Below are 14,961 nucleotides of genomic sequence, written 5' to 3'. Positions count from 1 at the left end.
AATTAAAAAAATTTTTTTAAACTTTAATTGAGCAGCTGCTAACTGCTGAGCACTGTGCTAGGTGATATATGTTTATGTTTATACTCATTATCTAGCTATATTCTGTCCGTATCCTTATAACCACTTAAAGAGGAAAATAGCCACCCCTCCATTTTGAAAATAAAAAAGCTAAGGCTCAAGAAGTTTATGGGGCAAGAGGCCAAATTAATTCAATGACAAAATGACAACTTCTAGTTTCCCTATAGTCATTTCAGTCCTAGGGGAGCATAGGCAGATTGTGTACTAGAACACACTTTATAGGACAAGTTCTCTCTTTCACTGGAGAGGCAATTATAGAACAAATGTTGATTAGTACCCAATTAAGTAAGAAATGGAGACAAGAAAATTCCTTTCTCAGTTGTCTCCCCCAGGGGTCCACACACTGGACTCTGCCCATCAGCTAGAGTATGTGAAGGATACAGGACTCATGTTAGCGCTTGAAAGGAGCCATGTTTATTGTGGTGGTCATTTCACAGTATATGAAGTCAAGTCATTATGCTATAACCCTTAAATTTATACAGTGCTAGATATCGATTATATATCAGTAAAACTAGAAAAATAAATAAACGAAAGGAGCTATGGTATCAATTGATCAGAGAGGACACTTCGTGTACACAGTAAAATGAAGACATCATTTTCTCCCCAGCTCTAGTAGGAACTCAGGCATGTGGAACCAGGACAGTGATTTAATTATTTTTCTCCCTCTCATCCAAAATATCTGAAAATTAATAAAGGGATACTTCACAGATGTCAATTACAAGAAGAACTGTCAATTACAAACCCCAGCAGAAGAAAGGTCAACAGAAAAGAATCACCAGTTACAAGCCCCAAGAAGGGAAGATGTACGTTACATCTTCCACAAGAGATCCAGTATCCATGCAACTCAGCTAGTTAGAAACCATCATCTCCCGGACCTCTTGCTTTTCTCCAGTGAACTTTCCTTCAGAACAACCCCTCCCAGCATCCTCCTTCTCTTCCATAAAATAATGTTCCTCTCTTTTGCTGGACTTGCCTATGGTTTTTGTAGTAGCTTGCTTGTTATGAATTGCAATGATCTGTTATTCCTGAATGAACACATTTTGCTTGTAAAATAACTGGCAATTTTATTTTTAAGGATAACATAACCTTTTGGATTCCACACTCAGCCCACCATTCATCCTCAGCAAGAAAGCCACACCTGGGGCCAACTTCCAAACTAAACTTTCCCAATAACTATAGTTCACTCAGGGTCAAGTCAAACCATCAGACACCCTTTGGTAGCAGCCACAGATGAGGAAAGGTCTGACTTGTCCCCTCCAAGAAGTCAGAACCCTAAAGGCAGCCATGGCCACCTGTACCTCCCTGCCAGAAACACAGTGAGGCTCTTTCCCCTCTCCCCCTAAGGGGAGCTGGAATGAAACCAAGCGATTAAGAGTAAAGGCAAGAGGAAAGGAGAGCAAAGCTTTGTTATTTCCCCCAGGCAAAATATACCAAGAAGCTTCTGTGACACAAATTATATTTGTAGAACTGATACTGGAGAAGAGAGAAGGTGGACATTTGGGTGGTTTTGTTATCAGAGGATTCTACTGTGTTTGTCCTCAGAAACAACTACACTGTGACTGTGCAGGTCCGCAGCTGTGTATGTATTAAGGGGCTGAGGTGGGGGTGTTGGGTAAAACATCAGTATTGTAGAAGAACTATTACAATGTGTCAGATATCATAGAGAGTGCTAGCAATTCAAGATTTCCTGTAATTCGCACACTAACCTGATGAAGTTAGGTTCAGTCACACAGACACACACCCCACTTTATAGAAGAGAAACCTAAGGTTTTGTTTTTGTTTCTTGAGAGAGATTGCGTGCAAGTGGGGAGAGGGTCAGTGGAAGAGGAAGAGAATCTTTTTTTTTTTTTTTTTTAAGATTTTATTTACTTATTTGGAAGAGAGCTAGAGAGAGAGGAGGAGCAGGGAGAGGGGCAGAGGGAGAAGCAGACTCCCCACTGAGCAGGAGCCCAACACATTGATGTGGAACTCAATCCCAGGACCCCGAGATCATGACCTGAGAGATCATGACCTGAGCTGGAGGCAGATGCTTAACTAACTGAGCCACCCAGGTGCTTGAGATAGCTAAGTCTTTTTTTTTTTTTTTTAATTTTATTTATTTGACAGAGAGAGATCACAAGTAGGCAGAGAGGCAGGCAGAGAGAGAGAGAGAGGGAAGGAGGCTCCCCACTGAGCAGAGAGCCCAATGAGGGACTCAATCCCAGGACCCTGAGATCACGACCTGAGCCAAAGGCAGAGGCTTAACCCACTGAGCCACCCAGGCACCCGAGATAGCTAAGTTTTAACAAAGCTTCAGTAACTTGTCCAAAGCCACACAGTTAAATATTTAATGTGGGAACCTGATCTTTTATCTGTGACAAATACTAATCCCAATGATCTCACAACTGAATGTAACATTTCAAGCATATTCTTTTTGGACTGCAAACAGTCCTGTGAGAGATAAAACATTTCTTCCAATTTGCACAAGAAACTAAGGCTCAGAGGTAACCCTATTCCAAATAGGTAGAAAAGGACAGGTCTAGAATCAAAGCCTTACTCTACCAATCAGTCACTCTAGCAAGATAGGCACTTTCCAAATTTTGAAATCCTGATGCTTTCAAGAGTCAGAAAACCTACCACTCCTTTAAAAATGACCCTAAAAAATTCCCATGACCAAACCAGTCCCTGTAAAGGGCAAAGGCTGGGGGAAAACAAAACAAAACAAAACAAACCACAAAAACCCACAGAAAGGCCAGAAGAGTCCCTGGGGCTGCTGGTCATTGTGCAGGGATTCCAGGAGCTGGAGTCCCTCTGCCTCTCCCTGATAGATTTCGAGCCAAATGTTTAGTTTTTCCTGTGTAGAAAACCGATTAAAGTTTAATGTTGATAATAATAAAAGCAGATCCTCACAGGCGCACCTCCCAGGCAGCCTCCGCTTCAGACCACTGCAGTAAAGCAAAAATTGCAATCAAGTGAGTCAAATGAATTTTCCGGTTTCCCAGAGCATATAAAAGTTGTACTTACACTACGCAATAGTCTATTCAGTATGCAATAGCATTGTATCTTTAAAGAAATAATAATAATGCCCATACCTTAATTTAAAAACACTTCATTGCTAAAAAAAATACTGACCAAGAATTTAAAAAAAATTACTTACCATCATCCAAGCTTCTAGGGAGCCATAACCACGGATCCCGGATCGCCATAACAAGTACAATACTACAAAAAAGTTTGAAATATTGAGAGAATTACCGAAATGTGACACAGAGACGGTAAGTGAGCAAATACCTCTGGAAAATGGCATGCACAGGTTTGCTTGGCGAAACGTGGCCACAAACCTTCAATTTCTAAGAAAGCATCATAAAAGGAGATTTGCTGTAGTTAATGGTTACAGGTTCTAGGCACCGTTAGAAGTGTGACAAGGGACCGTGTGAACAAGCTCCAAGTGAAAAACATCACACACCTGGGGCGCTTCCCGGTGGCTACCATTGCTAAGCAGCTCTCCTTACAAAACAGAACCAGGTGGCGGTCAGGATGAGCCCCTCTAAAAGCGGGATTTAAAACGGAGGACCCTGGTTCCAAAAAGCGCCAATGAGAGCCTGTGTTGCGCGCCAATATGGACCAATCAGGATGAAGCCAATTCTAACCAATCAGAATGAGGCCCTTTCAGCCAATCAGGATGAAGCTCTCCCCTCATTAGCACTTTGGGCCAGAGTGGGAACCTGAGCTGGAACTCCATCCAAGCAGGGACTTCCGTCAGTTCAAGTCCAACCTGTGGCGGTGCCGGGTCGCTCTTAGTTCAGGTTGTATCTGTGCCTTTGGCTTTTGGGTTCCACCTGTTCTTCTCTTTGGCTGGCCTAGGAACTGGTCGCTGGTAACAGACATAGTTTCTTTTTATTTACTCATTTAGTTAGGAGTCATGCAGTGAGATAGGTACCATTATCTCCTTTGGTAGATAAGGAGAACGAGGTCCCAAGAGGTGAAGTAATGTGCCCAAGATGACCTAGCTAGTAAGGGCAGAGCAAGGAGTTAAACCCAGAGACACTGCGGCCAGAGTCCAAGTGCGAGTGAGCTTGTGGCTTAGCCAGGGTATTGTTGCCTGCCCTGGCAAGGTCTGTGGGCACCAGCTTACTGAATAGTTAGACCCCAGGGTACGCGCTTGCATCTGAGGAAAAGGTGTTCTGGGACCGTCTTTTTCCCCTCCCCCAATTTGGCCTTTGCCCACAGGCCCTTAGCTCATTTCCCTGCTTATTTCCCTGCCAGCGTCACCAGCTGCCCCTTGTCAGCCCAGCACAAAGACAGATTGGCTGGGGGAGGGCTGCCAAGCAGGGGACTACGCCCCCCCCCCCCCCCCCCCCCCCCCACCCCCGCGCCTCCTCCTGGGAACACCCATCTGGTCTGTAAGACCTACTGATTCGTGCTCAGAGAAGCCTGCTTTCAGGTGAGGGCAGTGGGGATTCAGCCCCTGGAACCATGCCGGTTAATCCAGTAGGGACTTTTCCCCTGACTGGGGGCATCACCCAACCCTGCAGGATCTATTACTGGCATTGAAACAGGGCTCTACCAGGAGTCCAGACAGAGCTTCCAGGCCTTTCTTTCAGAGAGCACATTTGACCTCAGGGATTAGAATGGCTTCCTCTACCCTTTCCCCACTGGGTGTTGTGACATGTTGTTGTGAAATAGCAGCAAAAAGATATGGATGGGATGTGGGTGAGTAGCAGCCTGAGGTGGTAGATAGGTACAAGCCTAAACCTTAGAAAGCCCAAACTCAAGTCCAAAGGTCACTGGAAATAAGCTATTTGAACTTGGGTTCATTATTTCCCTTCTTTAGGCCTCCCTTTCCTCATCTATAAAATGAGAGCGTTGGATTAAATGGACCCTAGGCGATTTCTTCCACATTGCTTGAAATGGAAAGACTCCTCCAAGAGGTGCTTTTCCAAGGAGAGAATAGGGGAAGAGCCCAAAGTGACTCCCTATGCCCTATATTACTTCCCTGGAATACCTCCTCATGTCTCTAAAATATAGAACTCTCATTCTCCAGGACTCCACCCCTTGGGGTAACACACTGGGCCACTTGTGCAGGCTGCTGGGCCAAAGTCTCTGACCCTGGAGAGGTGACTCCTGAGCTCCCCTTTGGCTCAGAGCAAGTATTCAAAGTCTGGGTTCTAAAAAGTATCCTGTCCTGGGCACACATCTTCTCTCAGCTGCCACTGACTGCCAATCTTGGGATTAGCTCTTTATTTGCTTCTGACTCCGCTTTCCTCTTTTAATTAATACAAAGGAAAAAAAAACCTTAATGAGCCTTAATGGGGTGCCAGGCAATTAGCTAATCAGAAATATGGTTAATAAGCTTTAGGACATGAAGTGTCTCACAGAGAAAATCTATCTAACTTTTCAACCATGTCAGGCTCTATTCCTGACAGGCAGTGGCTACCAAGAACACAGCAGGTTAGAGACTTTATTTTTAAAAGGCTTTCCCTGGCTCTAATTTTCCCTAGTGTGAAAGAAATAAGACAAGACCAAAAAAGAATCCAGGTCGGAACACGTGAGGGAAAGTGGAATTAAGGAGGCCAACTTGGGATCTTGGGTTGTACTATAAATCTGAGAAGTGGGTGCTGAGTCTTGATTAGATGGCTTTGAACAGCACTGAGTACAGCACACACACGCACGAGCAATCACTGAAGCCGTTCAGCGGTGACGACTGACGTGGAAATGCCTTGTCCTTTGTCAAAGTCCCCTGCCAGCAGTCACTCCACCTAGAGTTAGGGACTAGCAGAATTGGTTTGGTTGCAGGACACTCCAAACAAAGCCTAGGACAGGCACATGATGAGAAAAGCCCATCCAAGCAGATGGCACATGGCATGTGGAGAGGACAGTGACAGGCACTAGGCAGCGATCCAAGCGGGGAGGTCCCCAAACAGGAGATGAAAGGTGGAGTATGATGATACAGGCAACGTGGCGGTGTGCAGTCAGCAACAGGGAGGTCTGTGGGGGTGCCCAGCTTCTGGATCCCACTCCCACATGGACTGGTGAGAACAAAGAGGGGTCCTGTCCCTACAGATCTGGGTACTGAGCAGGTTGCAAGGTCAGGACCATTTATCGATGAGAAAACCCAAGATCAAGTTTACATCACCAGCATGTGGCATAGCTGGGATGCGGACTCAGGTAGCCAGGCTCCAGGTTTTTTGTTTTGTTTTGTTTTTAAGATTTTATTTATTTATTTGAGAGTGCGCATGAGGAAGGATGAATGGGGGAGAGGCAGAGGGAGAAGCAGGCTCCCCACTGAGCAGGGAGCTCAATGCAAAGTTTGATCTCAGCACCTAGGGATCATGACCTGAGCCAAAGGCAGGTGCTTAACCGATTGAGCCACCCAGGTACCCTAGGATCCAGATCTCAACATGTGTTTCCTCCCAGCGCTAGGCTCCATCTGCCTGTTCAGTCAGGAAAGAGGCCTGGCAGGAACCCCGGAGGTCATTGCAGAGTCAGTCCTGGAAATTGCTTACCGACTGACTAGAAACCACCATGGGAAGGGCCTCTCCTGCGGGTCCTACAGACTTGGGAGGCACAGGAGAAGAACCAGGAAGAGAAACCCCAGTTCAGTGAAGAGGCCCTAGGGAGAACCTGCAGTCACCCTTCTTCAGGTCACATGTCCAGGCTCAGAGAGAGCCATCCCAGAGTGCGGCAATAAATGCCAGAAGCTATCTCAGACCTGCACTGGTAATTCTGGGAAATCGTGGGAGAGCGAAAGACCAAAGTCCTGAACTCCACTGTCATTTCCAGAAAGGCAGAGACTGGGGAATCTCTAACTGAGCACTAGGAGAGACAATTAAATACATAACTGAACGCTACCAAAGCAGAGTCCTACTGGAGTCCCTAAGAACCAGTTGTGCCCACATGAGCTTACCGTTCGGATAGGCTTACCACGGACATCAAAGTACACTTAAATCCTTGTGTACATCATTCATTCAACAAATTCTGAGAGTCTGACACCTGGGATAACATGAGCCAACAAGACAATTAAATATCTTCCCTCTCAGGGAGCCTGGGGGGCTCAGTTGGTGAAGCCTCTGCCTTCGGCTCAGGTCATGATTCCAGGGTCCTGGGATCGAGCCCCATATTGGACTCCCTGCTCAGCGGGGAGCCTGTTTCTCCCTCTCCCTCCGTCCTTCCCCTAGCCTCCACTCATGCTCTCTCTCATGTGTGCGTGCACTCTCTCGTAAACTAATAAACATCTTCTTTTTCACAGTCTACTGGGAAGAATCTGAAAATTAACATGTAAACAATTTCAGGTGAGGACAAGTGTTAAGAAGAAAATAAAGCATAGCAGTGAACTTGCCAGAAGGATGGGGAAAGCTCCTCTCAAGGCGTCTGAGCGGAGATGGTAGGAGGGGCCAGCCTGTGGGGATCCAGGGGAAGTTGTTTGAGGAAGAGAAAATGCAAGTGCAAAGTTGAAGAGCTTGAGGGGTTTGGCCAGTTTCAGAAACCGAAAGGAGGCTGCAGTGTCTGACTTACAGCAGGGAGGGAAGGGAGAGTCGGGGGACGGAGCTGGGGAAGCGGGCAGCTTTGCAGAGCCTCGTAGACTGGGGGCAGGAGTTCAGATTTCAGATTTCGTCTCCAGTGAAATGGGAAGCAGTTGAAGAATTTGAGCAGCAGAACGTCAGGATTCCAATTACTTCTAGGAAGATGGCCCCGGCCTCTGTGTGGAGAGCAGTTAGGGAGTGGAGAAGTTGACCAGGGAAAATCAGTTAGAGACCCAGCACTCATCTGTTCAGGGGAGCAAATATAGTGGCTCCTGCAAGGGTGGCCCCAGGAGAGAAGGTTCCATGCATCAGATTCACGATCCATTTTGGAGAGACTGGTGATACCTTCAGTTTTCAAGCAAATACAATTTATTTTTAATTTTTATATTTATTAAAAAAAACACACACTGGAGCACCCTGGGAACAAATTCTAAAGGAGCCCTGCTAGACCTCTGGCCTCGGCCTTCTCCTATTTGTTGATACCATATGCCTCTCTTTAGGGTATGACTTAAGACAATCCCTTCTGATTTAGTATCTCCATAATAGCCTTCCCTCTAAGATCTATTTGGCTCCCGTTGTTGTGAGCTGCCTTCTCAGGCACCTCTGATGGGATGCGGCACACATCCGTTGTAGCCAGTCTCCAACCACCTCTGGCCAGGGTGATGGGGGCTCAGGAGGCCCAGTGTATAAGGACTGTGTGTGAGGGAACTCTAGCACCAAGATTTAGGTCTCTGGCCTACTAGACCATGCTTATGGTCTAACTCACCATCTTTGGTTGGCCCACTCCTTTCTAGGCCATGTACCATTTACATACGGTGTTTCTCTTTTTCTCTGCATTACCCGCAAAAGCAGCGGGAATGCATGTGACTCATTAACTGAGCACAGAAAATGTGCCAATCACTAGGCCCACACAGAGTGGAGCCAGTTGCTGCAATGAGTAGAAGGGCTTCCAGAAGATTCTAAGGGGATCCTTTTTCTTTGAATATGCCTGTGAAAAAGAGAAAAGAGAGTTTCTACAGGGAGGAAGAAAAAACTTTGAATTCCAAAGATTATTGAAATGGCCCAGCTTCTGCCAAGAGACTGGCTTCTAATTTTATTGGAGCTCCAGTCCCTGACTCCATGCTAGAAACTGATTTCTCTTGCTGAGGATCTAGCATATTTTACACCCTCCAAAGGAGCAGTTTACTCTGGAGACATAGAGTCATGTAGGATGATAATCCCAGCAGACAAATGGGAGAAGACAGTAATAATAAATATCACTGCTAAAAGAAAAGAAAGGAAGTAAAAGCTTGGGGCATCTCAGAAGCACCAGCTGCTTAATAATAAAAGAAATGATAACATGATTCCTTGGCTGAGCTGCAAAAATATCTTTTAGTTACAGGTGTCAAAGCCTGAGTGTCTGGCCCTTGCTTTATTACTGCCATTTAGTATGCTGTTGGAGTCTGCGCCCAGTGCAAGCATTTTTTCCTGACACCAGAAACACAAAGCTTGCTCTCTCTGAATTCCCAAAGTCCCCCATTCCTTATACCTATTTCCTCCTCCGTTCTCTCCTAACCCAAGATTGTCTGGTCTTTTTGCTATAGAGAGAAATGGAACGTTCTTTCCAGGAAGGCTTAAATAATTGCATCTGTGTTCATTGAACTATTAAGCCCTCTCCTGTCTGAGGACTGGGGTGGGGAATACAATTATAAAAAATGATGATGTTAAGAATACGGTTTTCTTTTTAATTCAATTCTCTTTTCCATTCATAAGCCTCGAGAATGACAAGATGTCAGACAGCTCCCTGAAGGAATTTGCGATCCAGTAGGAAGGGCGAGATGAACACAGGATTATAGGGAAAGTATGAAATAAATGGAATGAAAACAAGGGATCCATGGGCAGTGAACAAACTCATCCAGCTTGGAGAGAAGAGAAAGGTCAGGGGAGTCTTCCTGAAGTCGATGGCATTTGAGGTGGGTCTTAGGAGATCATTTGAGTCAGGGAGCAGTAGCAGAAGGTTGGGTGAATGAACGGACCCCAGATGGGACTGGAGAAATTGTCCTAGCTATAGAGCCTGAGCCGTTTAAGGATGCCTGGGCAGTCCCACCTGGTGTCTACAGATCAAAAAAACTTAGCTGTAATTCAGAAAAAAGTATTTGCACCAGGAAAGTATTCTTTTGCCTTGACACAGAAGTGTGAAATTCTAGGCCACTGCAAAGAATATTGGGGGAAAAGTAAGCTGCATTATGATTCTAAGAGATCTGTTCATTTCCAGAAAATACTCAGGGTTATAGGAATTAGAATCCCATCTGTGGGGGGAGAGAGCTGGGAAGAGCTGAGCATGGTAAGAGTCCCTGTCTGGTTGGCAGGGTTGGGGCCCAACATTCTAATCCTGAAGCGGTCCTGGGAATGATGCAGGCTAATAGACCAGCTTCAGAACTGGGGGTGGGTCCAAAGCTAGAGCCGCATTCTGGGGCCTGAAACAGAGTGGGGAATCCAAAAAGCTATTACTCAGAAAAGCCAGCATCCGAACCCAGCCTGCTCACATCAGATACTCATTTCTGTGTAGTAAAATATCTCGGTGCCAAGCCTCACCAGATGGTAAGAGTGAGCTTCTGACTTTTTTTCTGCCCTGAGCAGGCACTAGGCCTTTTGTATCTGCAGGCAATACCCTGTGTCAGGGATGAGAAAAGCAGGGGGAAAGGGGACAAGGCAGACTTCGTCCTTTTCTGACAGTATCTGACCGTGTGCTCCCAGGGTCACCTGCTACAAAGCAGCAAAGCCTGGTAGGATATGTTGAGACATTACCAGTCTCACCAGAGGAAAGATATAAGCAAAAAAGAGAGAGGGCATGAACGAGAAAGAGAGAGGTCAATCCAGATCGATCGGAGGGTGGGTAGTGCTATGGCCTGGATGCTGAGTTTTGGGCCAGCCTTTAGGGGGAGGAAAGGAAGTCTGGGGTTTCACCATGAATTGAAGCCCTCAAGGGAGAGCAAGGAGAGTACAGGAGGTGGGGCAAGTTCACTGACATAGTCCCAGATCAGATGCCCCCTCTAGTCACTGTCAAAAGCAAAAGCAAATCTCTGCAAGGAAATGTCTCCATCCCCAATTTAAGCTCCCTGATGTTCCACCTATTATGACAATGAGCTCACAAACATTACTAAACATAAAATGCAAGCCTCTGAAAGTTGGCAGATATAACGTACAATGAATTTAGAATCCTTTGGATTAAGATATGAGATCTGTCAGATATAGAATATAGAGCAGTTATGCAAATACGAGGATTATCTACATACGCAATGTCTTCTGTGAATAAAGACCGTTTTAGTTCTTCCTTTTTGATCTAGATGTTTCTTTTGTGTGTGTGTGTGTGTGTGTGTGTGTGTGCGCTTCAAGAAATGTTTGGTCACTCTTAGTATAACTCCTAATTGTACCGGTGCATCCGAATTCTAGAGAGGTAATATTTCAAGTTTCTCTTTTTTTAAGTCCTTATTTATTTATCTGACAGAGACAGACAGACAGCATAAGCAGGGGAGCGGCAGGCAGAGGGATAGGGAGAAGCAGGCTTTCCGCGGTTGTGGGGCTTGATTCTAGGACTCCAGGACCATGACCTGAGCTCAAGGCAGACGGCCAACCAACTGAGCCAACCAGGCAACCCTCAAGTCTTTTTTTTTTTTAGCACCTGAAAAACCCAAACTGAGAGTCTAAGAAAGCTGACAGAACCTACCAGAGGTAGCACTTTTAGGCTAGTATATCAATTATCTACCGTTTTAATAATAGTCTGTGGGGAAAAAATCTCAAAATCTCAGCAGCATATGACAACAAGCACGTAGCTCATGAGTCTGTAGGGTTTACCTAATCTAGGCTGGGTTCATTGATGTGTCAACAGCAGGCTGGCGTGGTCACCGTTCTTATCTTGGCTGGGCACCCTCTTCTGCACGGTGTTGGCTGGCTGATGGCTGATCTAGGGTTCCGTTGACATGACTTGGGTGAATAAACTCTGTTCTACGTGTCTCTTTACCCTCTACCAAGCTAGCCAGGTCATAATCTTATGGTAATGACAGAAGGCAAGAGTAATCAATGGAAATGCACAAGCACTTTTCAAGCCTTTGAAAAGTTTGCTCATATCACATTGGTCAAAGCCATGCCAGACCCAGAGTCAGGGGGCAGGACTCTATGGAGTCCCGTGAGGAAGGACACAGATACAGGGAGGCCTGAAGAATTGGAACCATTAATATAGTCATTAATGGTTAGAGCCAAGGGGTTAATACACGATAGCAAGGCAATACCACATGTCTTGGCCCTGAAGCAGTTAACATTTGTATTTTACCTCCTCTGGTAGAGTGACCAGTAAACCCTACTGGTAATCCATTCCCAAATTGCTGTGCAAGATCTGAGAAGTTCTTAAGAGTAGAGCATGAGGAGTAGGCACTGTGTGGACAGTTAGATCTAATTTTTGAGAAATCTTCAAAGGCAGAGGAGACCAGGCAATCCTGAGGGATTCATTAAGTAAATCAACTCCAGTGTCCAGAATATCCTATATTAATTGGAGTCTCCCTGGTTGCAGATGACAGAAATCCAAGCAAAACTGGTTTAAACAGAAAAGAAACTTTATAGCTTCCATAAGAGGAAACTCTGGGAATATGTCAGATTTCAGACACAGCAGGAGCCAAATCTTCAAATAATGACATTGTGACTCAGTCTCTATCTCTGGGCTCCAATGATTTCTGTTTTCATTCTCAGGCAAGTTCTCTCCGTGTGATGGCTGCCGGCACCTCGAAGCTTATGGCCCCCACTGTAACAACAACATGTGAAAAGGGCTCCATTTCCCTTCTAATTCCAATAAAGCTCTACAATTGACCTCGTTATTCTGACTCGTATTACCTCCCCAACCCTGAATCTATTACCTAATGCCAGGGAATGGAAAATGGGTGTTGCCCAAGAACACTCCGTCACGTGGGAACAGTTTTCACGCTGTCACTGCACAACCCATAAACCTAAACATCCATTCCTGTGACTAACTCCAGTCGGGCACAAGGATATTTTCTCACGTATCTTAACCTGTGTCCTTAAAAGAAGAACCTCGTTAAGAATGCTAAGTCTGGGGGGCGCCTGTGTGGCTCAGTCAATTGGGCATCTGACTTCAGCCCAGGTCATGATCTCAGGGTCCTGGGATTGAACTCTGCATGGTGGCGGGGGGGGGGGGGGGGGGTCCCTGCTCAGTGGGGAACGTGCTTCTCCCTCTCCCTCTGCCTGCCCTTCTCCCTGCCCTACTTGTGCTCTCTCTCTCTCTCTCACTCTCTGTCAAATGAGTAAATAAAATCTTTAAAAAATATAAAAATTAAAAGAATGCTAAGTTTTGTAGTTTATGCTGCCCCTGACACTGGAGATAGTTAATACTGTAGAGTGAGCAGAGGATTTTGGTGGCAAAATTACCTAGGTAATAGGACAAGCACTTAGGTAATTCCATGTTTTATTATTTTATGAATCGTGATGTTCTTCCTCTTACATAGTATGAATTCTGAGATATTTTTCCCACCAGCACTAATTACCCACTTTCTTATTTCTCTTTGTCTTTCTTTTTATGGTTCCATAGATAACTCACCAACGAGCTTCACAACCACATGCCTGTGGTTGAACATTTTATAATACGAAGTGATTCATACTACTCTTAATATTTATATAGCCTTGGATAGAGATATAAATATAAATGCAGCACGCATAAAGCATGATATTAAATCTTTACATAGACAGCTGCATGGTCATTGAACACTAGAGTTGTGGGTATTTTTATTTCTTGTAAGAAATCCTAGTATGATGTATGTAAGATCACCCCCCCAAGTTAAAATTTCAGCTTTGTTTAAACAATTTTTACTTAAAATTAGAATCTATGTTTGGTCTTTTAATTTTTTAAAAAGATTTTATTTATTTGAGAGAGTGAAAGAGAACGTGAGGGGAGCGGGGGTGAGGGGATGGACAGAGGGAGAGGGCGAAGCAGACTCCCTGCTTGGGCTCCATCCCAGGACCCTGAGATTATGACCTGAGACAAAAGCAGACACTTAACCGACTGAACCACCCAGGCACCCCTGGTCTTTTCATTTTAAGATAATTTTGTTATTGTTGTTATTTTTTATTTTAATTTTATTTATTTATTTTTATTTTGTTTATTGTGTTATGTTAGTCCCATACAATACATCATTAGTTTTTGAGGTAGTGTTCCATGATTTGATTATTTTATAGATTTTTTTTTAAGATTTTTCTTGTTTACTTGGCAGAGAGACAGCAAGAGAGGGAACACAGGCAGGGGGAGTGGAAGAGGGAGAAGCAGGATTCCCACAGAGCAGGGAGCCCATCCTGGCTCGATCCCAGGATTTTGACCTGAGCTAAAGGCAGACACTCAACAACTGAACCACCCGGGTGCCCCAATTTTGATTATTTTAGAAGAAAAACTAACATTTGTGAAAAAAATAATTTTATCTTGTTATATGTTTTATTTATAGTTTCTGGATAGACATTCAAATTTTATACATTTTTACTCAAATCCTATTTTATTTTTGATTCCTTTAGAACAAGGGTTGACAAGCTACAGACTACTGCCTGGCTATGTTTGTATATAAAGTTTTATTGGCACACATCCATGCTCACTAATTTATGCATTGTCTAGAGTTGTGTTCACTTTACAATAGCAGAGTACAGTTATTAAGACAGAGACGACACATAAGGCTAAAATATTTACTGTCTTGCCCTTTAAGAAAAACTTTGCTGATCCCTGCTTTAGATTATTGTCAATGGGACACAAATTATATGAAAACATTAATTATGTTAACATAATTAGTGATTGTGCTAGGACGAAAACAGGACAAATATATTTTGTGGAATAAACATGTAATAATTTAGGAAATATGTAATTTACTGTGCATCTGGACATTGCCAGTCCTTCAACATCACACCCAGACATGCGTAAATATAATTAAATTTGATTGCATTTCATATTTTTGCTGACTTTTAGTCTTTTATAAACCACAGTTTTGGGTGCACCGGGGTGGCTCAGTCGTTAAGCAAGGGACTCTGGGTTTCAGCTTAGGTGGTGATCTCAGGGTCGAGAGATTGAGCCCTCCCCTCCACTCCTCATCAGGTTCCAGGAGCAGCATGGAATCTACTTAAGACTCTCTCTCCTTCGGAACCCTCCTACACTGTTGGTGGGAATGCAAGCTGGTGCAACCACTCTGGAAAACAGCATGGAGGTTCCTCAAAATGTTGAAAATACAACTACCCTATGACCCAGCAATTGCACTACTGGATATTTACCCTAAAGATACAAACGTAGTGATCCGAAGGGGCACGTGCACCTCAATGTTTATAGCAGCAATGTCTACAATAGCCAAACTATGGAAAGAACCTAGAT

This window comes from Lontra canadensis, unplaced genomic scaffold, assembly GCF_010015895.1.
Source record: "Lontra canadensis isolate GAN:19392208 unplaced genomic scaffold, GSC_riverotter_1.0 scaffold36, whole genome shotgun sequence".
Classification (NCBI taxonomy): Eukaryota; Metazoa; Chordata; class Mammalia; order Carnivora; family Mustelidae; genus Lontra; species Lontra canadensis.
The sequence above is the reverse complement of the archived record's forward strand: the minus strand, read 5'-3'. Positions refer to the sequence as shown.